Here is a 23,788-nt window from a genome sequence, read left to right on the forward strand (position 1 = left end):
TTAGTGGTATGTGAGAGACAGCAAGCAGTATTGTCATCGATGCAAGGACATAGATGTGATCATTGGCCTCCAGGCACCAATGAAGTAGATTCAAAAAATATCATCATAATATTAATATGGAGGTCTTACACTTGTGGTAGGACACTTTTGTGCAATTTGTTAACCATTGCATAGATGCGTCATGTTTCAAAGTCACTCAACAACTCATGGTGCCAATAGAAAGAAGGATCTGCAGATTGGCTCTGTCAAGAGGTCATCACTTCCTTCTGGTTCATTGCTGATTTATTTTTCTGAAGATGGTGTTTCTTTTATTTTTCAATATTTTTCAATAAATTCTGCACCCCGCAACTCAATTATGTGTCTGAGAACAAATTCAGATGGTGCTTCACTGCTTCTGTTTGCTTTAGAAACAGTTTTATTACAATCAAGGATAACCTCAGAGGTCTTTTTTGGGGCTGGAAGGTGAGTCTGAGCTGTGAAAAATGCTGAGATTACACCTTCCTGGCAATATTACTTCTGATGTTACGTCTTCCTAATCTGATTTGTATTTTGCTCGCTTAAAAATAAAAGTTGCTGCAATAGTAACTTTGCTGCTCTTTTGTTGCTTTACTGAAAGGTTCTCCTATGTTTCGTTGCCAAAATTGAGAATTCTAGCCTTCATGTGCCTGAGCTACAGTGTTCCCGACTTTTTTTAGCTAAACTGGGATATTCTCGCTTTTTCACAGCTGCACTGTATGAATCCCTCTGTTCAAGACATTAATAAATGATTCCGTCTTTAATCACAGTTTCTTTTTGAATGACTCACTTTTGGAATTTGAATTAGCTTTATTGTCACATGTACTCAGATGAGTACAGTGAAAAGTTTACAAGTTGCCACTTACGATGCCATCTTAGGTACGATTGTACCTAGGTACAGATTCTTGAGTACAAACTCTTAAAACAAAGCTGGAAAAATAAAGAAATAAAAACAGAAGTTGCTGGAAAAGCTCAGCAGGTCTGGCAGCATCTGTGAAGAAAAACACAGCACAGCATCTGTGAAGAAGTTCTGAGGAAGGGTCACCAGACCCAAAAAGTTAACTCCGATTTTTTTTCTTCACGGATGCTGCCAAACCTGCTGAGCTTTTCCAGCAACTTCTGTTTTTGTTCGTGACTTACAGCACCTACAGTTCTTTTGGTTTTTAAATAAAAAGTCCAGCATTACAGACCTTCAAAAGTACAATACCAATGTAATAAAGCAGATAAATGGCAAAATCAAACTTCAGAATAACCAGTTCTTCCATGATAATGTAACAAAGAAGGGGAAAGAAGAACTTTAAAAAAGAGAGAATTTAAGACAAAGTAAATTTAGTCCATTTCATGGATGTAGGCTTGAGGACCTGATCCCCAGTTGGAATCCCAGGGCCAGTCCCATCACAATGCCAAAGAAAACATCAGATGGATTCACAGACTGTCTGAGTGAAACCGCCACAAGGAGACCCAAACTGTTGCAAAAAGCAGTCCCAACCCACTGCCAAAGCCACCTAAAGGAATCCAAGGCGGAGCTAGACCAACCACCGCAAAGATGCTGCAGAAGCCTCAAGGAAAACTCGGCTACTGGAGTCCTGGGCTTGGGCGCACCTTGTCTTCAACTGCCGCCAAAGCAGCCTAGTCAAAGGACCCACCAGGATGGCAGCAACAAGGAACGGCCAGAACAACACCACATTCTCCGCTGCAGTAGCAGCCTCCCGGAGCCTCCTTCCTCACCCGAAGCAGCCAGACGAAGGTAAGGTGTACATGATGTTGGGAAAAAAAACAAATTTAGGAGGAAAATAAAAGAGAAGGATGTGGTAGGTCTCAACATAAGAAACAGATGGGTCAGGAGCCCAGATACTTCCTATCCTGCCACTGTCGTGTTGATTTTAAAAAAAATTTAGCGGTCTAACTAAATGATTCTTGTTTTTGTCACAGCTCTTCGGAAGATCACTTGCCATTTTTACGGCCTGCATTAGCTTTTAGTTAACTAAACGGGCTTTCCATTCTTGTGCGCCTGTCCACTTCAACTTCCTTCATTAGACTGAATCCACTTAGGCGTTTAGTCTATCCAAAATTATCTAAAAATGGGTCACTGGATCCAAAACGTTAACTCTGCTTTCTCTCCACTACTGTGTTTCTCAAGCAATTTCTGCTTTTGTTTCAGACTTCCCACATCTGCAACTTCTTTGTTTTATTATCATTTTAATTACTGTGTATATGACATGTTCATGCCTGCAACCTCAGATTAATGTTCCTTTCACTGTCTTTTAGTTCCATTTCTCTCCTGCTTGCTATATCAGTGACACCTAATTTGAGCCGTAATTAAGATTGGATTGATTGGATTAATCCTTTTGGATTACTGAATCCTTTTACGTATAACTCGTAGAGCTTCGATATCTGAGATGGTAGGAAGTGCAGATGCTGGAGAATCCGAGACAACAAGGTGCAGAGCTGGATGAACACAGCAGGCCAAGCAGCATCATAGGAGCAGAAAGGCTGACGTTTCGGGCCTAGACCCTTCATCAGAAATGGGGGAGGGGAAGGGGGTTCTGAAATAAATAGGGAGAGAGGGGGAGGCGGATAGAAGATGGATAGAGGAGAGGATAGGTGGAGAGGAAACAAACAGGTCGAAGAGGCGGGGATGGAGCCAGTAAAGGTGAGTGTAGGTGGGGAATTAGGGAGGGGATAGGTCAGTCCAGGGAGGACGGACAGGTCAAGGGGGCGGGATGAGGTTAGTAGGTAGGAGATGTGGATTTCACAAGCTTCAAAATCTCCTCTCCCCCTACCGCATCCCAAAACCAGTCCAGCTCGTCCCCGCCTCCCTAACCTGTTCTTCCTCCCACCTATCCCCTCCTCCCACCTCAAGCCGCACCCCCATCTCCTACCTACTAACCTCATCCCACCCCCTTTACCTGTCCGTCCCCCTGGACTGACCTATCCCCTCCCTAACTCCTCACCTACACTCACATTTACTGGCTCCATCCCCGCCTCTTCGACCTGTTTGTTTCCTCTCCACCTATCCTCTCCTCTATCCATCTTCTATCCGCCTCCCACTCTCTCCCTATTTATTTCAGAAACCCCTTCCCCTCCCCCATTTCTGATGAAGGGTCTAGGCCCAAAACGTCAGCCTTTCTGCTCCTATGATGCTGCTTGGCCTGCTGTGTTCATCCAGCCCTGCACCTTGTTGTCTGTGAGCTTCGATATCTGTTTGTCGCTGAACTGTGAGTAGGTGCCACGACCATAGATCACCATCTCCTGTCACAACATGTCCATTACCAGCCCTGAAAAGCATTTACCATTCCTTGGAGTATTCTTCCTTGTTGAGGATTACCATGAAGATTTCTTCCATAGGATTCTTAAACCTTCAACTCCTTTCTGCTGCTAATTGTGTTGTATGAGCAAGTAACAAATTTGAGGCTGAAGATCTCAGAGTGTTGCTCGCCACATAGTTTGAGCAGTATACAAATCCCCACCCCACTGCCATATTGTATGGGCATGCCAGTTTATTACACTGTGTGAGCTGCTGACCATATGGAGTTTGATATCACCATTCTCTTTGAGGGCAGCACACCAGAGGGTCTACTTGATCTGACATAGTGGAGGAAAACCACTCCCTGACCAAACTAGAAGCCACTGTTTTGAATTAACGAGCTATAGCTTATTGCATACTAGCAACTGGTGACAGGTTACACGAATATGATAAAGGCTGCATTTGCTGACACTACGGATGTTCATGCTATTCTTTGTGAATATGTGCATTCTCGTGAACGGCTGTAACGATGACCAAATGGCAAGGGGTTGAGTGGGGTAGGGAGAGGTTGGTAAAAAGATTGAATATGGAGGACATTGGACCGTAAGAGGTGGAGACTGCTGGGTTGGGTGGGAGAGATTATGCTGGGTGGGGAAGAGACTGGGGTTGGGGTGGAAGAAACGCTCCACAGTGTGAAGAATGGGCCCAGTCCAATCTCTATTTCCAACCCTGTTTGATTCCCTTTTCTATATTGCAACTGTTCTGTGCACATAGTGCAGACTTTTATTCATAACACAATGACATAGAGAGCAGGAACTGCACATATGCAGTCGCCATATGCATAAGCATTCACAGTCACCCTACAGTTCCAGTATCATCAGACACTGTCTATGGTAAACATTATGTCAGAGACTTTGAAGAGGACCAGATGTTAGGTCTCAGTCCTCCAAGATCCTGAACTATTCTGTTCACAAATTCAATTGACAACATCGTATTGCATAAAGTTAATGGCACTTGTCTGCATTAACCCTTTCAACATATGTGCAACAGAGCCTCATCAAAATTTCATCATATCTGCACTTTGCCTGGAATGTGCATTTGGAAACTGATTTCTTTATTGATACACTGACATTTTTACATCTTGGACCAACGTTTGTATCTAGTAACACTGATAAAATGAAAGCTTCTTTTGTTCATAATTGAAATCGCTTTGGGCAGTAATGGTATAGTTTCGACTTATCCGCTGGGATATGGGTTATCAAGCAAAAGATTTAAACTGATCCTTAAACAGTGTGCAGTTGATAATGTCCCTCAGAAAGGTCACAGATCACAATACCCAGTGCAGTAATGGGTGGTCGCCTAACATTAAGACTGAAGCACATTTTTCCGAATAAATAATAGGAAATTGCATTGTGCATCTAACTAGGCTACAACAATCCTGGGCTTTGTTTCATGCGCATACGAATGTGCAAAGTGTTCATATTCTCAACTGTTCATCACAATAAGCACAACATTGAGCAAAAATTAAATAAATGCACCTCTGGGTGCAATAATACAGGTGTCATTGGCCTGAAATGTTTAAGATAACAAAATGATACAAAAATCAAACACTTTCAATGAACTCCACAGAAGCTTAGTGTAATAAAATCCATCTGGAAATTGGATATGAGTCACTTTCGATTGCTTCTGTCAAATTATCTGGGGATTATATTTGGCATTGCTTTACAGTAAAATGTCTCTGTTGAACTGAAGGGGTTTATAATAAATGTTTATTATAGATTTTTTTCTTTAACCTTACCCAAGGAGCAAACTCTACTTCTGATATTAGAATAGATTGGCATCATTTTGTGATGTACTTTGCCATTATAATTGAATGGAAAAATGTATGAAAGTGTGAGATTAAAATAGCTGTTTATTTCTCCAAGACTTTTTTTTTTCCAATATACTCACTATTAAATCATAGCAGGAAGCAGATATTGAACATCCCACACAAGTCATTTCAAATCAAGTTCAAAGTAAGTATTGAGAGGGAAAGGTGGTATTGGAAACAACATGCAGAACAGACAATCTGACGGGTATGTTGCTTGGTATTACATATTTCTATATCTTTGAGGGTGGCCCCCTTGAGTCTATCAAAGCTGACAGGAAACAATATCATTTGCATAGCTAGTTCTTCAGTGATAAATCTTTTTTTTTCCCTGCAGAATTTCATGCCTGAGTTGAATGTTCAACTTAACAGCGGGACTTACTTATATCCATAGAGAAGATCCTGAAGCTTGTCTCGGAGCCTTCCGTACAGTCACGCTGTGAGATTTTGGTGCCCAGCTGGTGGTTTGCTTCTTCTCAAGAGCTGGTTTGTGTGACATTTTTGCTTTGATCAATATCCTGCTTTTAGAACCATGAATGCATTTCATCACACAATTGTTTCAGCAAGGCACAGCAGTCAGAACTTAATAAATGTTTTTTTCGCCCTCTAACAGTTGAACTGCATGTTGTAAACTGCTGGGATTGAGTGGAATAATGGATGTGTTTTTAATTGCAAATTCCATGAGCAGGTGTAACGTGGAAAAGCCTGCTGCTTTGGTTGAAGTGCCAAATACAAGATGAAAATCTCTGTAAAGATTAATGCTGGTGTGTTGAGGCAAATATCTTCATATAGTCTGCTTCAGATGGAGAAAAGAGACTGAAACTGACAGCATGTTTGCACAACAGTATAACATCAGATCACTGCAATTTGGTTGTATTATTACCTTTATGAGCTTGTTATTTAGTGCCTTCAGGCAAAAAGAATTACATTCCTTGCCAAATTTATTTGTGGACAATTAGTTATCATTCTGTCAAAATGGTATTTCATAACTTGGAGCTCATTTCAGTTTGCTCAATTCAGTGATAACAAGACCTCTAAGTAAGGTGTGTACACCTAACCTCGATGAAAGCTAATATTCTGCTTGCAGTAATTAATATAAACATACCGCTGAATGACCAAAATACCTTCCTGATATAGGCGAAAAACTGCTCTTAACATGAGGTCATTTATTACAAATTGCCATTTTGGGACAGAACAACTGCTATATGATACTTTCAGTGGTAATATAGCTGAAGGGGCAACAGAAAGGTAAATAGTAACTGCTTTTTGTGGGTCTGCAGGAGCAAGAACATTTCCTTTGGACTCATAGCAATAAATGGATTACTACCACCAAGATCTTCTCCACCTCTGTGCTGATAACACCTTCCTCTGGATTTAGCTCATTCTTAGTCAGGCTATCTGACATTGTGTCATTCTGAATCCATTGAGTTGAATCTGGGCTCCAAATTTGCTCTGCCAGAACAGTGAGGAGTACAGCTAGCAGGTCCAGTTTGCCTTATACATAGAAACATATGAATTAGGAATAGGACTAGGCCAAATAGCTCTTGTAGTCTGATCAACTATTTAATAAAATCATGGATGATCCGATTGCAGGCTCAGCTGCACTTTTCTGCCCATCCCCCGTGCCCCTTAACTTCCTTGTTAGTCAATAACCAACTAAAAATATTCAATGACCCTGCCTCCACCACTGTCTGAGGAACAGAATTCTGAAGATTGATGACTCTCAGAAAGAAATTCCCGCATCTCTATCTTTAACAGAAGATTTCTTATTCTTAAAATTTTGTTCCTTGGTACTAGTCTTCTCAACAAGGAGAAACATTCTTTCAACTTCCACCCTGTAACGTCGCACAGGATTATATATATATTTCAACAAGATCATCTCTTAAGCTTCAATAGATGCAGTCCAAATCTATCCAAGTTTTCCTCATGAGGTAAACCTCTCACCCCGGGATTTAGTCAAGTGAATCTTCTCTGAAATACTTCTAATGCACTGATACACTTTCTTCAAATAAGAAGATACAAAACAGCTCTCAATACCTGGATGTGGTCTCACCAAACCTTGAGACAAACATCATTAGATTTATATTCCATTCCCCTTGGAATCAATGACAATGTTTTTACTTGCCTTCCTAATCACTTATTGTATCCATGTGCTAATGTTTTGTGATTCATGCACAAGGATACCCTGATCCCTTTGTACCTCAGAATCCCGCAATCCCTTTTCCTTCTTTTTAAAATTCTTCCTGAAAATGGATACAGTCGCATTTTCCCAAAATATTCTCCACATGTCAAATTTTTGAATACTCATTTAGCCTATCTGTATCTCAATGTTGATTGATTATGTTCTTTTCACAATGTACTTTCTTACCTATCTTTGTGTCATCAGCAAAACTGAGGCTCAAGAAGTTCCAAGAATTAGAGTGAGAGGATAAATGTGCGCTATACTTCTCAACAAGGAAAAAGAGATTACAGAGGCCTTGCAGACATATCAGACCTAGCATTGGGTGAGGGTAAAACAGACCCTCCATTTTTCTCAAAACAGAAATAACTGGAACAGACAGCACCAAAGAACACTGTCATCAGATACCAAAGGACACTTTGGACATTTTCGCTCTTTCAGCATATAGTCACAGAGAAGAAAAGCAGTGTATAAATCATTTATTGACTCAAATATAAAACTTCAGACCATCCTGTACTATTGGACACAATTGCTGAAAATTCTTGGCACTTTTGATGAGAATCAATCTTTTCTTAAAGAGGATAAAGAACCAAAAAAGTTGTCTACTTATTCCACAGGATCTGTCATGGAGATGCAGTGACAAGTACAGTTGCTTTTTGATGAAGAAGTTAATTCCAGAATAAAATCCAGACCACAGCTGAAAACTTTGTGTTATCACAATTGCTAATGAAACCAAGTGAAGATTTAAATACTTCTACAGCCAGGAAAGTGATTGCAATATTCAACACTGCAATACAAAGGAACTTGGGGATACTTGTGCATGTAACAGAAAGCTAGCACACACGTGCAGCAGGTAATTTAGAAATGTTGACCCTTATTTCAAGGGGGTAGGATATAAGAATAGGAAAGTCTTACTGCAACTGTACAAGGTGCTGGTGAGACCGCATCCAGAGTACTCTAAGCAGTTTTGGTCTAGTTATTTAAAAATAAAGTTATTTCATTGGAAGCAGTTCAGATGACATGCAGTAAAATGATCCCTGGTATTGAAAGATTATAAGCAAAGCTTAAACAGGTTGAGATTCTACTTATCGGAGTTTACAAGAATGGGAGGTGATCACATTGAAACATATAAAATTCTCAAGAGACTTGACAGGGTAAATGTTGAGAGAATGTTTCACTTCATAGGAGAATATAAAACCAGAAGGCATAGTCACAGAAGAAAAGGGGCATAATTTTAATCGTTTTTCTTGTTCATCATTGCTTGTGGTGTTTGACAACGTATTTGCCAAAACTTGTTTCCACAGCCAAATCATATTCCTCAGTGACTGCCTCCAGCTGAGAGTCACCCCAGGTAGATTCCAACACCAGTTTCAACCTTCGTGTTTTGAATCAGGATTACAAGTATCTCCATGATGTACCAAGCTCCTCAGAAGGCTATTCTCATCGCATCCTGAAATCCACATTCAGTGCCATGTGTAGCCATGTGTACACTTTCTCCAAAAGTACTGCCTCACACTATCTCAGAGCTGTTCTGATCCCCAATTCCATTTCATCCTCTGGCTCATTTGAAGGCATTTAAATGCAAAGTGCACCAATTTATGACTGAGATAAAGTGGAATTTCTCCTCTCAGAGGGTTTGAGTCTTTGGAACTCTTTGCCACAGAGACCAGTGGGGGCAGAGTCCTTGTGTTTATTTAAAGCTGAGATATATAGATCCTTGATCAGTCAGGAAAATCAATGGTTATGGTAATATGCAGGTAAATGGAAATGAGGAAACTTGGAGCAGCCATAATTCTATTGAACGATAAAGCAGGTTTGAGGGCTGAATGGCCTTTTCCTGTTCCTATTTCTCATTTTCTTAAAGCTTACATGGTCATAAAGAAAATCAACATGAACTTGATATGTTCAGGTGAAAATATCATCCCTCAGAAAAGGCTCACCATGATATAGTACAATGACTTTGTAGTTAATATGAAGTATCCAAAGACAGGAGGATGTATATCCATATTATTTTTCAATAATATTTAATGTGCAGAAAGTGTTGCCTGCATAGATGGTAGCTGAAGGATGCATGACAAACCCATCAAGCTTCAGGATTTCTGGAGAGTTTTTTTTTCCCAGTAAAAGGCTTCAAGACCAGATAATGACCACATGGGGAATGCCTTCATGAAGTCTAAGAATGAACATAGGAATTAGTTTGAACCACTCTGAATTCAACAAGAATTAGTAGAGTCTGACTACCTCAGTGACATTACTGAATTAATTGTTTAGCTGTTAGCCCTCGAACAACATAACAAAGCCTTGTAATCTGAAAATGAGAAGCTTGTAGAAGGTTTGCAGAAATCTAAAACGCAGACAACTGGTGGTCCCACTCAAGTGCCACAAAACAGAGATGTTTTGATGTAGGAAAATAAAAGCCTTTTTATTTCAGAAATGTCCAAAACTTCAGGATCAAGGTGAACAACTAGCTGAAGGAAATCCTGTGCTTCAATTAATGAGGGATCACTAGTTCTTTCAAAAACAGCAAAGAAAGAGAAGGATTTTTGTTCACATCCTAATGGCAGATATCACATAAGGAAGGAGATTGTCCTCTGAAGAGGACCACTCAAGAGGTTTATATTTTTACAGCTCTCGAGGTTATTCTGGCGCCAATGATGGTGCAGCCCTATATTTTCATAGCATCCCCGAGGTGTCTTTGCCTACAGTTCGGTAGCCTCACACCTCATCAAGTGTCAAGTTGATAACATTATTGTCAGAAAGGAGAAAACCATATCCTAGACATAATGGAAAATACTTCACTTCCTCACCTCTGGAGTAATCTTAAGAATGTCAAATTTTCTTCCCATTTGACCCCAGGTTAGAAAATTTGAAAATGTTCTCTTAGAACTCTGTACAAAAATGCAGTTATCCAAACCAATAGCTTCTTTCAGTAGAAAGATTGCCTCAAGACAATTTGGGTGCATCCTAACTTTAAACTCTGGCACCTGATAAATTAAATTTTGCTGTGCCAATTTGAATTTAAGGCCATACTACATTCTAGAGTCACACCTGGTGCTAACTGTCATACAGATCACTAGTTTTTCACGCAGAGCTGGGCTTCCATTTCAAGCCAAAGCCCAAGAACAGGCCAAGAGACAGCCCATCAAACAAATTTTGAGTCAGTAACCTGTTAACCTCATCTCTCAGAAATAGATATCAAGCAAAATTATAGACCAGACAGGAATGTCCTGAGCTCACTGCTGAGTTAACTCTAAAAGAATTCTGACAACACATCAAAGTGGCAGCATTGGATGCTTACAAAGGGGTCACCAAAACCCATTACCAAATCCTAGGACTGCTTTGATGAAGTTGTCAGAGAAAGCCAAGATCTGCTGGCATTAAAAAGGTCATTTCATCAGGTCTCCTGGCTCAGTCAAGAGAAAAAAAAGGCAACTTACGATGAGGCATGCGGCAGACTTCAATATAAACTGAAGAACACGTGTGAGAACGTGTGCATTGTGCTTGTGAAAAATCTCAAATGTACGCTGACACTGGCAAAATAAGCTTCTATGAAATATTAAAATCTGTCCAAAAGCTCCTGAGGCGCGCAATGGTAAGATAATACATACGGACAAGAGATCAGTCCTGGTTACTGATCACAGTACTTTGAAACATGTTTTAGCATCTAGTACATCATGCACAATACTGCCATCAACCACATTAAACAACTGCATTGAAAGAGGAACTGGATGAGAGCCCAACTCTGGAAGAAACTGTGACCATCGTCAATGAGATAAGGAGCAACAAAGCCTTCAGAATCGATGGGATTCCCACAAAAGCCTTGGTTCATGGTGGCCTAATCCTACAGACCAAGCTCCATGAATGGCGTGCTGAGATAAGCCAGATTTCCACAGGATCTTAGTGATGCCATTATTATCCCTTTGTACTAAAGAAAGGAGAAATATCAGACTGCTCCAATTACCATGGAGTCACTCTCCTTTTTACCACTGGGAGCATCCATTCTAGAATATTTTGGAACAGACTTGGGCTTCCAATCTTGAAAGAAAACATCTTAGAGAGCCACTGCACTTTCAGAGCAAGCAGGGGTACTATAGACGTAGCATTTGAACTTAAACAAGTAGAAGAAAAGAAGTGTCATGAGCAAAACAAAGGCCTGTAGACCTCACCAAGGCCTTCAACACTGAGTAGACATAGACCTTCTCAAACCGTTCAAAAACTTGGATACCCACCAGGATTTTGGCCATGTTGTAGCACTTTCAGTCCAAACAAGTCAAACACAAGCTCAAAGCCTCTTGAATGCCTTCAATGAGTCTTCAATGGCACGAAACAGGGATATGTGGTGATCCTGACCTTTCAGAAGACATAAAGGAAGGAGGTTGTGTACACTTCTGCGCTGATGGAGCTCTTTTTAATGTCAGGAGTCTTCAGGTTCACATGAAAATACAAGAAAAAGTTATCAATGTGTTTGTATTTTTGCTGATGGCTACATTCTCCTTGCACACAGACAGTCAACAAATAACAACACATTTTTCCAAAGGAGAATATCTCTTCAGATGAAACTCAGATTCAAGAAAACTGAAGTCCTGTATCAGTTTGCACATGAGAAAGTAATATAGACTACCAAGCATTGTTATCGCTGACACCAGTAATGGTCAAGCAAGTGAACAATAGACTGTCAAGAACAGTGCATTCAGAAAACACTGCAAACAAGTGTCGACCAACCAAAGCACAGAGCACATTTGAAAACTGAAGTGCACAAAGCTATTATCCTCATTGTCCTGTCATCACAGGTTGGAATAGTGTACTGGAAATCATGGATCACTATTCTCAGATGCATCACAAATATGAAAATTTGATTAAACCACAAAATTGTGCAAATTAACTCAACTGTCTCATTCAGGTTAAAAGAATATGTACACTATTTGTTGTAGTCAAACAATTTTTAACTAATGACAAGAAAGGTACACAGATGCTAACTTAGAATTCTATGATTTAAATTTACACCTTTTTAAAAGCGCCTATGCATGTACAAATGCTTAGAGTCATAGAGTCACAGAGATGCACAATATGGAAGCAGACCCTTCGGTCCAAGTTGTCCATGCTGACCAGATATCCAAAATTAATCTAGTCCCATTTTCCAGCATCTGGCCCATATCCCTCTAAACCCTTCCTATTCATGTACTCATCCAGATGCCTTTAAATGTTGTAATTGTACCAACCTCCACCACTCAGCCGTCAGCCTCCAATGATCCTGGGAAAATAGCCCCAGCCTATTCAGCCTCTCCCTATAGCTCAAACCATCCTATCCTGGCAACACCCTTGTAAATATTTTCTGAACTCTTTCAAGTTTCGCAACATCCCTCCTATAGCTAGGAGACCAGAATTGCACACAGTATTCCAAAAGTGGCCTAACCAACGTCGTGTAGAGCCGCAACATGACCTTTCAACTCCTATACTTACACAAAGAGATGAGATAAAACACATAACATCCAGTTGGAGAAGAAGCAAGAAAGTCTGAAGCATAGTTCTGCCAACAGTCTGAATTACCGGCATCATTATGTTGTTTTCCTTAAGTTCCTTATCATTTATTTTGAGTCTTTGATAAGGATTGAAGTTGCAGTTACTCAAATTTTCAATATTTAACTTAGTGATTGAAGATTCACCCTTTCAGTGTCTATGAAGATGGGTTAGGGTTACAGTTAACATTTTACTTTCAACAAAGTATCTAATCACTCAAAATTTTCTTTTATTTCTCTGTTCACAAAAGAAAGAGATAAAGCTTTAGGTGCTTTCTGCTTCACAAGCTGGATGCTTCTTTTCTATGGTCCACATACAGGGCTGTTACCACTTGCCCAGGAGCCAATAATGTGTTTGTTACTATGCTGAGCACTTCTGAATGAACACAACTGGTCCGGAATGAAAAACGACAATCAAAAAATCTGTCTCTGAGCACAACTGCACTGAGCATACATGCACACAGCTTACATGCCGAGCATTCTCACATTCTTGTACCAATTCAAGCATTCTGTTCTAGTGTTCCTGTACCAATCTCACATATACCTTCCCAAGTGCTTCGGTCAGTGTTGCCTCAGCATCGTTCTAAGGGTCTGCTGACTTGAAGTCTTAGAAAAATTGAAGTCTTGGAAACTGCATTGTCTCTAAGATTGAGGCCATCCTCTTCCAAACCCAACTGTATTGGACAAGTCACATTAGCCAGATGAATTTCAGGCGTGCACCCAAGATTGCATTGTATAGAGAGCTGACCACCGGCAAACAGAATGGTAGGGCCCACACAAACTTTTCAAAGTGTCCCTGAAGAAGTCCTTCCTGTGTGCCACATTAATTATTGCCACAGTGTGATGTGAAGGCCATAGATCATGATGCCAGAAGAATGCTACATCAGGCTTGCTGTTGGCCCTATTGAGACTGATTGAAGAATGAACATTAAAAAGAATAAGGTTCCCCATGGTAGGTTCATGCAGAAAGTAAGGAGGCATAGGATAGGGGGAAATGGGCAGATTGGATTCAGAATTGGCTGAACCTTAGAAGACAAAGGGTGGTAGTGGACAGAAAATATTCAACATGGTGCTCAGTTACGAGTGGTGTACCACAAGGATCTGTTCTGGGTCCTCTTCTATTTGTGATTTTTGTAAATGATTTGGATGAAGGAGTGGAAGGGTGGATTAGTAAGTTTGCGGACGATACGAAGGTGGGTCGAGTTGTGGACAGTGTGGAGAGCTGTTCTAGGTTACAAAGGGACGTTGATAGGATGCAGAGCTGGACTGAGAAGTGGCAGATGGAGTTTAGCCCTGAAAAGTGTGAGGTGATTCATTTTGGAAGGACAAATTTGAAAGCAGAATACAGGGTTAACGGAAAGATTCTTGGCAGTGTGGAGGAACAGAGGGATCTTGGGGTTCATGTCCACAGTTCCCTGAAAGCTGCCACCCAGGTGGATAGAGTTGTTAAGAAGGTGTATGGTGTGTTAGCTTTCATTAATAGAGGGATTGAGTTCAAGAGTCGTGAAGTTATGCTCCAGCTATACAAAACCCTGGTTCGGCCACAACTGGAGCATTGCGTCCAGTTCTGGTCGCCTCATTACAGGAAAGATGTGGAAGCGTTGGAAAAGATGCAGAGGAGATTTACCAGGATGTTGCCAGGAATGGAAGGAAGTTCTTACGAGGAAAGGTTGAGAGAGCTAGGGCTTTTCTCTTTAGAACGACGAAGGATGAGCAGTGACTTGATAGAGGTGTACAAAATGATCAGAGGTATAGATAGAGTGGATAGCCAGAGACTTTTTCCTAGGTTGGAGGTAGCTATTACGAGGGGGCATAGTGTTAAAGTGAGTGGAGGTAGATATAAGGGGGACGTCAGAGTCAGGTTCTTTACTCAGAGAGTGGTCAGGGCGTGGAAGGCATTGCCGGAGAGGGTAGTGGAGTTGGCCTCATTAGGGGCATTTAAGCGGCAATTAGATATGCATATGGATGATAGTATAAGGTAGGGGTGGAGGTTAGATAGACCTTAGGTTTAGGGTAAAAGTTTGGCACAACATTGTGGGCTGAAGGGCCTGTACTGTGCTGTACTGTTCTATGTTCTATGTTCTAATAGAAGGACAAGGATATATCTAATTGTCCCAACAATGGCTAGCCATTCACCTCTACCCAGCCTGAAAGAATCTGCTGGTTACTGCTGGTAACTTGTCAACAATTATGTTATAGGGAAGGAAACCTGCCATACTTAAACTGATCTGCCCTGTATGTTTCTTCAGGTCTGCACTTTATGCGATTAACTCTTAACTGTCTTCTCCAATCACCTCATCAGACTAAGAAGAAGGTAGCCTGCAACCATTGACTCATGGTAACCAGGGACATCTATAAATGCTAGCTAGGTTAGCGCATATTCCATGAATGAGTTAAGAAAATTCAGATTTATGCATACATGTTAACACATACTGCACTGGAAATTCTTTTGGTCCATTTTTTCTGGTCCTGAAATGTCTGGCAAACACTTAAAGTGGGAGGTGTGAGACTGTCTAAGGTTGGACCTCAGGCCTCAGTAATGTTATTTGGATGAATTACTGGGCAATGTTATGCCTTCACATGAATGTTGCCCATTTTGAATTGGTTAATGGCAGCACACTTGTCAAAGCAGCAGCTATGTAAATACAACACATGAGAGGAAAGGGAACTAATGCAATCATGGGTTGGCAATGAGCCAGGAGAGTGCCATGGAACTGGATAAGCAATTGAATACCTTTTGGCTCCATATAGCTCACAATAAGATAACAACTTAATATTTTGGTCGGGGACGGTAGTTGTTCCTTGCACTGTTTTCGCGAGGGGAGTGACACGATATGTCACTAGATGATTAATCCAGAAACCCAGGTTAATGTTTTGGGGACATGTGTTCAAATTCAACCATTGCAGATGATGAAATTTGAATTCAATAAAAATAATAGATTAAAAAGCTGTCCTAATAGCCGTCACGTAATCATAGTTGACTGTCATTAAAAACCCGTATGATTCACTAATGTCCTTTAAGAAAGTAAATCTGTTGTCCTTATCTAATTTGGCCAAGATTTGACTCCAGGCCCACAGCAATGTGTTTGACTTTGAACTGCCTCTGAAAAGACTTGGCAAGCTGCTTAATTCAAGGGGCAGTTAGGGATGGGTAATAAATGCTGAACCAGCTAGAAAGGCCCGGATCCCAGTAACAAGTTTTTTAAAAAAAAAACAAGATTCTGTTCAGTGTAGCCAATTAATCTTGAAAGATCCTGAAACTGACTTTGGCACCTCACTAATATATTCATGTTTTAGGTTATTGTTTTTTTTTATTCATTCACAGGATGAGGACATTGCTGGCTAGGCCAGCATTATTTGCCTATCCTTAATAGCCCAACAGGCAGTTAAGAGTCAACCACATTGCTTGGATCTGAAATCTCACATAGACCAGACCAGGTAAGGATGACAGTTCCCTTCCCTGGAGGACATTAGTAAACCAAATGTTTTTTTTTTCTGGTAATTAACAATGAATTCATGGTCGTCATTAGACTCCAAATTTCACATTGCTATTGAATTCAATTTCGATTCAAATTTCACCATCTTCTGTGGTGGGATTCAAACCCAAGTCCCCAGAACATTACACGAGTCTTTGAATTAACAGTCCAGCTAGAGTGCTGCTAGGCTAATGCCTCCCCAGAATGTATGAGAAATGGGCCAACACAATGTTGAAATAACTCCACAGAGGCCAGTATCCCGTTACAAAGTCATCCTTTATTTACACACGAGCAGTCCCTGACATGAGTACTGCCTCTTCATAGTTATCTATCAGAGTGCCAGAATATCTGACACTCCCCTTTTTATCTGTCAACCAGGGCTCCCTGATTGGACCAGATTAACAGCCCCAATCAGGGGACTCATGTTCTAAGAAGTGCAGCTGGCTGATCTCATTACAATCACTACAAATATCTGTTCAAATTTCTTTCAAATTTTGGAAAGCAAGGCATCTGTCCCTAAAACTGGTGTCACTGCACCTGTTTTACAGCTACAAACAGATCTAATTTTTACTCTTGAGTGTATGGGCAAAACTAAACTTTCTATTGGTGAATGGTTAAATGCATGACGCAACGTGGTATGAAACCTTACAATCAGGAATATCTTGGGTTGGATGACAAATTTAAATTTTTAACTGATCTGAGATAAATCTGAAGGTGGAGTTGTGGAGGAGAGAAAGAAACAAGCAACGTGAATTCTTGCTCGTAAGCACCATTCAGATATCTTTTCTGTTTGACCATATAGATTGTGGATTAGAGTGGGACTTATGGAAAATAACTTGCTAACACTCGATGTGAAAAGCTCATATTATAAATGGCTATGTACTTGTGGCGTAAGAGATTTCACATATCTGCATCAATTATTGACTTCAGATGCAGGCACAATAATCAAGGGCAGAAATAATGGAAACAAAAATCAGTTATTCCATGTGTTCAATCATATTTCTGTTGTAGATAATTAAGATCTAACTGATATCCAGTGGACTCTACAATGCAAAATTGTGCAATATAACTGTACAAAAGTATTTGGAAAAGCTAATAATTTATTGACATAAGGGCTTTGCTTATTTTAATCCTTATATGAAAGTTAAAAAAAAAAATTCAAGAGAATTAATTATCCATTAAAAGCAAGGCTGGGAAGAAAATCTTCCAGGGCTAAGAACTTTCAGAGATCAGCAACACTTCTGAGGATTTTGGTGAATTTTAATCAAATGTCCACGTTTTAGATGACGTCTCTAATTTTATGTGCAGTGCATGTAATCTAGTATGGAAATACTGTAGTGTGTTTACATTCTGTGTCAAAACCTATGGAATGCCACTAGGTGGAAGAAAGGTTTTGGAATTACAATAATGTTTCAAGCAAGCCATTAAATCTTTTTGAATAGCTTAATTTTGTTCTGACTCAAAGTGCAATCTAAAATTTATAAATTCTGAATTTTGTTGTATTGTGTAATTTCGAAGTGACAGCATCCCTTTATTTTCCATTAGTCAAGGCTGCAGTTGTTCACTTCCACTCATATGCAGGGAGGTCTTGAAAGAAATGTTGATGCAAAAATGCTCTGTGCTATTTCTTTCATTTGTGACACTGAATAAATTGTCTTCCTGCCTTTGTAAGCTCTGCAAAGGCCCCTTATTATCAAACCTAATTTGCAATGCAACAAATGCTCCAAGTACCAGGTAGGATCACAAGAGAAAGAGAAATGGAAACAGAATTAAAAATCAGATATAATGAAAGATGTTGATAGAGTAGCAGAGACTGTTTCCATAAGTAGGAGGGTCATTAACCACAGATTTACAATAATTGGCACAAAACCCAAGGGGCAGATGAGAAGTATTCTTTCACCCAGTGATTTCTTTTTAATTTAAAATGCATGACTGATAGGATGGTGTAAGTAGATTCAATGTTTATTTCCAAATAGAAATTTCCTGAAAAGAGACACTTCTCAAGGTGCAGGGGAAACAAAAATAGGGAGCAGAACTAATTGGGAGTGGCTAACGAGTACGACAAGGCTATATCAACAGTATAATAAAACAAAACCATTGTATTACAAAATAACATCACTGGTTATTTTGGTGGGTATTGGTGGGTAGTGGGGGTGCAATATTATGAAATATTATAAAACACAACAAATGGAGCAAAGGTCTAACATGAAGGGCAGGGCAATTTGCATGCTGATGTTTTCATATTGCTATTTATAAAGTTAGTTTTCTACCTAATCTTGATACTGCAAAGGTTTCCTTTCACATTTATTTTAATTTCAAGCTAATTTGAAATAGTTGGGGAGAGTCTGTCTTCAGAGGGAAAACTATATTACCATTAAGCAGGTTAAATTATAAAATGCAGTGGAACAAATTATCCAAAGATGCATACAAAGTATAAGGCACTTGAAATCTTATGACAATTGGATATACAGCAAGGCAAGGAAAAACGGGTTTGACTGCAAGGCATAGATTTCTGCTACGTGATGTGCAAAAAGGATTTCTGCAAATATTTGATTCTGTTTCTGGACTGAAATTACAGAAATTTAAAAAAAAACATCCTTTCAGTTCACACGTACTCTTAACCATTACAAAAATCACTTCATCAGCATTGAAGGCTGTAGTGTCAATTTTAAAAATTACCAGGGAAGAAATTGATCCTTGAAGCGCTCGTAATTGAAGTAAAAATGGTGCTGGGTGTCAGGTAGGCAGGTCGATGCTGATCTTATAGAAACATATAAAATAATGAAGGGAATAGATAAGATAGAAGCAGGGAGGTTGTTTCCACTGGCGGGCGAAACTAGAACTAGGGGGCATAGCCTCAAAATAAGGGGGAGCAGATTTAGGGCTGAGTTGAGGAGGAACTTCTTCACCCAAAGGGTTGTGAATCTTCCCTGCCCAGTGAAGCAGTTGAGTCTACCTCGTTGAATGTTTTCAAGGCAAAGAAAGATAGATTTTTGGACAGTAAAGGAATTAAGGGTTATGGTGAGTAGGTGGGTAAGTGGAGCTGAGTTCACAAAAAGATCAGCCATGATTTTATTAAATGGTGGAGCAGGCTTGATGGGCCAGATGGCCTACTCCTGCTCCTATGATCCTATCTAATGTTCTTATGTTATGGGTTTTTGCCTTTGTCAGGGTATTTGTACATAATGAGGCAATCCTTACGTTACCTGTCATGTCATAAGCACTAGATGTGGCTAACAGTATTGAAAGATTTATTAAAGATTTATTGCAGCTCCCAATATATACATTTGTTATAGTTCCAGGCATTTTAGGGTCTGGTCTAATACTAAGCTATTCGGCTACAAAGAGCAGCACTCTTCGACAGTGTGTCATTCTTCAAGTGACCCCAGTTAGGATGGAGTCTGAGATCTTTATACCTTCTGGTCATGTGCTATGATATGGTGATGATATCATAAGTATGTCGCTTAAAGGTATACTGCTATAAGGACAAAATACAACTAGCTATAGGATACAATATGATATTCCCTAGCTTCCAATGAAAGAAACGAAAAAAATTCTAATCAGATGTATAAGTTTGTACATCAGCGTGTGTTGCCAATTCAATAAAACAGAGCTGACACAATTGAACATCGAAACTTCAATGCAATATTTTGGAATTTTGACAACTTGTCCTAATCTGGTGATTATATACTTATCTTGAGAGGTACATATTGTTCTTGGTAGTTCTTGGTTGACAACTTGGTTGTCCTTCTTGTGGTTGCTGTCAGTCAACATCATTGCACAATTATTACCATAACTTTCTTCTTCACACACTTTGTGCATGATTGACGTGTCTTATATTTCTCTGAGCTGGCTTCTATTTCCTCATTAATGGCTTTCCATGATCAGGGCTAGCTGCATGTTTTAGAAAACTATGCTGGTATCTATGTATTTGTTACTGTATTTCTGATTTGAAATCTGTGCTCACTCAACAGTTTTGGTAGTCCTTTATCTGCCCACAGGTTATGTATTTTTTTTTACGCTCCTCTGTGTTGAAAAAGATTGCCTTGTGTCTCAGAATGGTTAAACAGTTGGTTGCTGGTCAATGTCATTCACAGTTGGCTTTTGAGCGAAGTTGTGCTGCGTGGGTGGGTGGGTGCGGTCAATGGTTCCTTCTCAATTGGTGTTGCACAAAAATGTAGCAATGCACTTTAGAAGACTTGTTTGTTTGCTCAGGACTTGATCACCATCGATTGGATGGTACATCTATATGTTCTGCTGGACCGTTTGAGCAAGGATAGTGGGATGATGATGTGATATGGGTCACTGGTTCATTTTGAGAAATGTCCTGAAACAATCTGTCAATAAACTATAGACTGTGGTCAGACACTATTCTAGTACACTGAATCAACTGAAATTAGCGCTGATCATGTCAGCGATGGTTACACTCATTATGTTACCATGTCATTGAACAACTGAAAGTTTGGAGATATAATTCATGATAAGGATGTTTTCTTACCTGTGATATGTGAAGGGTCTATAGCTATTTTCATCCAAGGAGTGGATGGAATATTGAGTGGACACTGAGGCACCCTGCACTGCTGCATTTGGTACATTTGGCATACTTCACATCCCTTTGAGTCATTGTTTGTCCTGATTCAGTCCTGGCCAATACATAGATTCATGTGATAGCCTTCTTGTGTGTAGAGATAATTTTGTTCAGAGCAGAGAAGGCTGAGGGCGTCCTGATTGAGCTGTTTAAGATTATGAGAGGTTCAGACTGGGTGGATAGGGAATAACTGTTCCCCTTAGTTGATGGATCAATACCAAAAGGGACATAATTTTGGTCCTCCCCCAATCCCAACTCTCTGTCTTCTATTAGTGAGCCAATCTTTTACACATACTAATATTACTACCTCCACAACATGTGTTCTTGTGAAGTAGTCTTATGTGTGATACCTTTTTGAACTCCTTTTACAAATGCAAATATATTATATCTACTGTTTCCCATTTATATATCCTGCTTGTTAACTCCTGAAAGAATGCTAATAGATTCATCAGGCTTGATTTCCCCTCATGATACCATGCTGACTTTGCTTACTTATACTATGCATGTCTAAATGCTCTGCAATTGCTTTCTTTATAATATACGCCAACGTTTTCCCAAATGACAAGTGTTGAGATAACTGTCCTATAGTGAATTACTTTTTCATCTCCCTCCTTTTTTGAATAAGGAATTACATTGGTAGTTTTTCAAACCTCTGAGGCTTTTCTCAAAACTAAGGATGCTTGGAATTTACTGTCAGTGCATCCATTATTTCAACATCTGCTTCCTTTAAAATCCTTGTATGCAACCTATCAGGGCCAAGGGATTTATTGGCCTCTAGCCTCATTAAGTTCCTTAGTCCTTGTTCCCAAGTTATAATTATGATACTTGTTTCATCTATTTTCCCGTTGACTATTTAGTATATTTGGAATGCTAGCACTGTCTTCTACCATGAAAACTAAAAAAGTATTCATTCAACTCCTCTGCCAATTCTCATTTCTCCACTATTAATTCTTCAGCCTCATTCTCTGAGGTGCCTCTGTTCAGTTTGGCCTCCTGTTTACTTTTTATATATTTAAAAAAGCTCTTGGTGTCCATTTTGATATTACTTACTTGTTTACTCTCAAAATTATTTTCTCCGTCTTTATTTTTTGGGCATCTTTTATTGGTTTCTAAAATTTTCCCAACCCTCTGGCTTGCTACTAGTCTTTTCTGCATTTTATGGCTTTTCTTTCAGTTTGATGGACAGACTGGATTTGTTTCTACTGGAGTTTAGAAGAGTGCAAGATATATATATGATTCTGAAAGTTCTTGACAAGGTGGACATGGGAAGGATGACTGAATGAATGATTTATTGTCACACATTTCTAGGGAGATAAAATGAATAGTGCTCTGTCGCCATAATTGGAGATACAAAAGAATCAAAAGAAAGTCCTTAAATAGAGTCCATTTTCATCGGCTGGGGTCTGAAATACAGCTCAAGGACATCTGCAAGGTTGCCAATTGCTGCAGGCAATGACACTACCTTAGTTGATGACCTGCTGCTGACGAAAGAGTCTACCCACCGGACCTAGCGAAGCCAGGAGTCCCTACTCTGCACCTACAAACTAGGAGTCACCTCCAACACATCTCTGGCCTTCCCATGACGTCAAGAAGATGAAGAAAAGAAAAGGCAAAAGAAAAATGATGAAAAGGAGAGAGAGATAAAGAACCCGGCCGGCCTGGAACAGACGCGCTCAGCCTGAACACTACCTGCCGTGTCAGCTCTGCCATCTTGAGGATGTTGCCTCTTGTGGATCAGTACAGAATTGCGTGGGAGGTAATGTTCACCATTATAAAATTAAGGGTTTCCCTTTCTGGACAGAGATGAGGAGTGTTTTTTCCTTTTAGAAGATCATGCAACTTTAGAAGTTACTGCCTCAGAAGACAATTAAGACAGGCTCATTGTATATTTTTAGGGCAAATGTAGATAGATTCTTATTCTGAAGAAAAATCAAAATGTTAATTTTGTTTCTCTCTCGACAGATGCCAGACCTGCTGAGTTTCTCCAGCGCAATCTGTTTTAGTTTTGGACAGGTTCTTGTTCAGCAGGAGAATTGAGAGTTACTGGGGCATATAAGAATTCAAAATGCAAACAGATCAGTTATGATCTTATTGAATGTCAGAGCAAACTCAAGGGGGCAAATGGTTTACTTCTCCTTCTACTTTGTATGTTCATAACAATCACACAATAGTCTACAAAGCTAACCATCAAACTGTAACATCATTAATTAAAATTCAGTTCTAATCATCAATAACTGCCTTATGTTTTGAAGAAGACACTTAAAATTTCTAAGCTTCATGCTTCTGCACAAGATTAGAGTGCATTGGACCACAACCTGAATTCACTTGATCATGTCAGCATATGAACTGATGCATCAGTTAATCAATCCTTTTTTTTGACAAGGAAAATACCTAGTGTATTGGAACAAAACTTACTCAAGCAAAGATGCAAGAATTATTTGCAACAGGCTTAAAATGTCCAACTACGCTTCTTGGAAAAACAATACACATAATCTCTAAGCTCGGGGTAAAAAAAAATGCTGTGGAGCATTATTTTTTAAGTATTTTGGGCAAGAAACAGTTACATTTGGAAAAAATAAAATGATTTATTCACAGATTGTCTAAATGCTGGTCAAAAAACAGTACAGCACAAGAATGGGCCCTCCAAGCCTGCACCGATACGAAACAAAAAATCTTTTGCTTCTACACAAGAGAGAATCCCTCTATTCCCTGCCTAACCATGTACTTGTCAAGATGCCTCTTAAGTGGCTATTATATCTGTTTCCACCACCCCCTATGGCAGCGCATTCCAGACATTTACAACCCTTTGTGCAAAAAGCTTACTTCTCACATTTACCTGAAACTTATCTCATAAAGTCATAGAGCCCTACAGCATGGAAACAGACCCTTTTACGGTTCAA

This window comes from Rhincodon typus, chromosome 1 (assembly GCF_021869965.1).
Source record: "Rhincodon typus isolate 14 chromosome 1, sRhiTyp1.1, whole genome shotgun sequence".
Classification (NCBI taxonomy): Eukaryota; Metazoa; Chordata; class Chondrichthyes; order Orectolobiformes; family Rhincodontidae; genus Rhincodon; species Rhincodon typus.